We start from the raw sequence: 2,439 nt of genomic DNA, 5'->3' as shown, positions 1-2,439 counted from the left end.
TATTAACACATCTCAGTAGGGTTTGCTGAAAAATACCCAGCATGACAGAATAAATACCTTATGAATAAGAGCGATGATGACTAACATAATTAGCATACATGCTTGAAAAAGCAACAAACAGCTTTCTGACAAATAAATATGTGTTGCGTGCTAATGACAAAGACATGAAACTTAAAAAAATCTCAGTGAGAAATGAGTCAGAGCAGCCAATTATGAGGTAATGACAAGGACAAAGGATGTACAGGTGACTACTCATGAATCATCAGATGAAATTGATGAATATCTTACTAGCAATCTTTTTAACTAATTTATGTGCTGCCACCAGAATGCAATAACACAGGTTAACATAGTTGGGTAAATAAGACAATTGATGGTTAATTCTATTGAAGAAAATTGTGTGTTAATTTGAGGGTTTATTTTGAGAAGCGTGAATTATTCTTCTTTATAACATGCCTGGGGTATATTTCGCGTCTCTAAGGATATGGTCTGGATCCACTGTCGTGCTGATTAGGATAAAGTGGTTCCTGAAGATAAAGAAACAAATGAATAAACAAACAAAGGAACAAATGAACGCACAAATAAATGAATGGAGAAAGAATGACGTTAAAATTCCATGACCTCCTTCACTGCCTAGACAAGGTGTTATTATAAGCCATGAATAACTAAGAAGTGTTAGTAAAGTTATGTACAGGAACTAGTCTTTGCTATAACTATCCATTTACAATAACTTTACTTGTTTTCCTTACCATACTAGAATGGACAGGATTGAAAGTGAGACAATAGACTCTCTGTCCATATTATAAGGAAAAGCTGTTCACCTGCACATTCAAATCAATTAACAAATCAGCCAATCATTTAGCAGCAGCCCAGTGCTAAAATGTTCACATCAAACATCAGAATGAAAAAAGGGTGTCCCTCATGGCTGGATTGTGCTGAGATGAACTTAACGTAACTTAACTAGTCAATTTTTACAACAGCCACAAACCACATCAGGATACATTTGTTTTTATCAACAACAACAAAAAAAAAAAAAAACAATCTAAGGCTCAGGGCACAGTCTCATCCACAATGGAAGGTGGATAAGAATAGGGCCAAAATAAATCACCTGATCACGTTAGATTCTCATTCTTTACATAAAAACCTGATGTTGTTTCATGTGATTTTAGCCCATTCTCCTCATGGTTTAATGTTTTGTGCATGCTGAGATACTTTTTCTTCAACAATTCAATTTTTTTATATAGCACTTTTAACAATGGTCATTGTGGCAAATGTGTGAAAAGATACTGTATTTATAAATCAATATGATCATTTTGTTCCTGACGAGCAAGCTGAGGGTACCAGTGGCAAGGAAAAACTCCCTGAGATGGTAATAGGAAGAAACCTTGAGAGGAACCAGACTCAACAGGCAACCCATCCTCATTTGGGTGATAATGGACACAGTTGTGAAGAGTGCTTATTCAAGTTACAGTAGACTTCCTGTCAAGTTTAATCATTCTGGTCATTCTTCTTGGTCCCTTTCTCGGGACACTAGCAGTTTTTGAAATACTCAAACCAGCCCATCCGGCACCAACAGCCATACCCCTATTAATATGCCAGACATGACGCTTTCCTTCGTTCCAATGTTTGGTATAAACATTAAATAAAGCTATTGACCTGTGCCTGCATGATGTGATTTTATGCGGAGTAATTGTGCATCGTCCTGTTGCTTGTTTGGCAGATATGATTGGCAGATTGAATAACTGCATGAATGTGCAAGGTGGTATGGTAGCTTAGCGGTTAGCACTGTCGCTTTGCACCTACAGGGTCTGGGCTTGATTCCTGACTCGGGGTCTGTCTGCAAGAAGTTTGAGTGCATTGTTAATGACCAGAGGTCCTACCATGGTCGTAAAAATAAATAAATACAGTGGTCACCATTGGCCTCCATGGTCTGTGGTTGGAATATGGAGGTACAGAGGATGGATAAATGGATGGGTGTGCAGGTGAACAGGTATTCCTAATAAAGTGGACGCTGAGTGTACATGGACACCTGCAGATCCGCGTACCTCGATAAAAACCATGTTAAATTACATTGGGGATAAAACATCGTTGAGTTGTGCTGTAAATATGTTTCTTTTTATAAACCCTGTGAGAATGGAGATAGAATTAGCCTCAGCCCTGGCACCAGCGATAAGGCTCCTCCCTTTCCGCAGCGTGCTTTTTTAATCGCGAGTTCATCACTTCGGCCAGCGTTCGCTGCCGATTGTTCTTTATAAATAGCTAGTGACATATTTAAGGTGAGTCAAAAAACAAGACTTTTCCCCGCCTACTGGTCTCCATGGGAACGGCAACCCGGCGAGGCAGTTTCTCGCGCACGCCCGCGTAGAACGGCGTGGCCGCTTGACGTCATTGTTATTGAAGGCACGTAGCCCCGCCCCTTTGCCGACGCTGTACCGAGCGAGC

Source organism: Clarias gariepinus, chromosome 7, assembly GCF_024256425.1.
Source record: "Clarias gariepinus isolate MV-2021 ecotype Netherlands chromosome 7, CGAR_prim_01v2, whole genome shotgun sequence".
Classification (NCBI taxonomy): Eukaryota; Metazoa; Chordata; class Actinopteri; order Siluriformes; family Clariidae; genus Clarias; species Clarias gariepinus.
Note: the sequence above shows the minus strand (reverse complement) of the source record.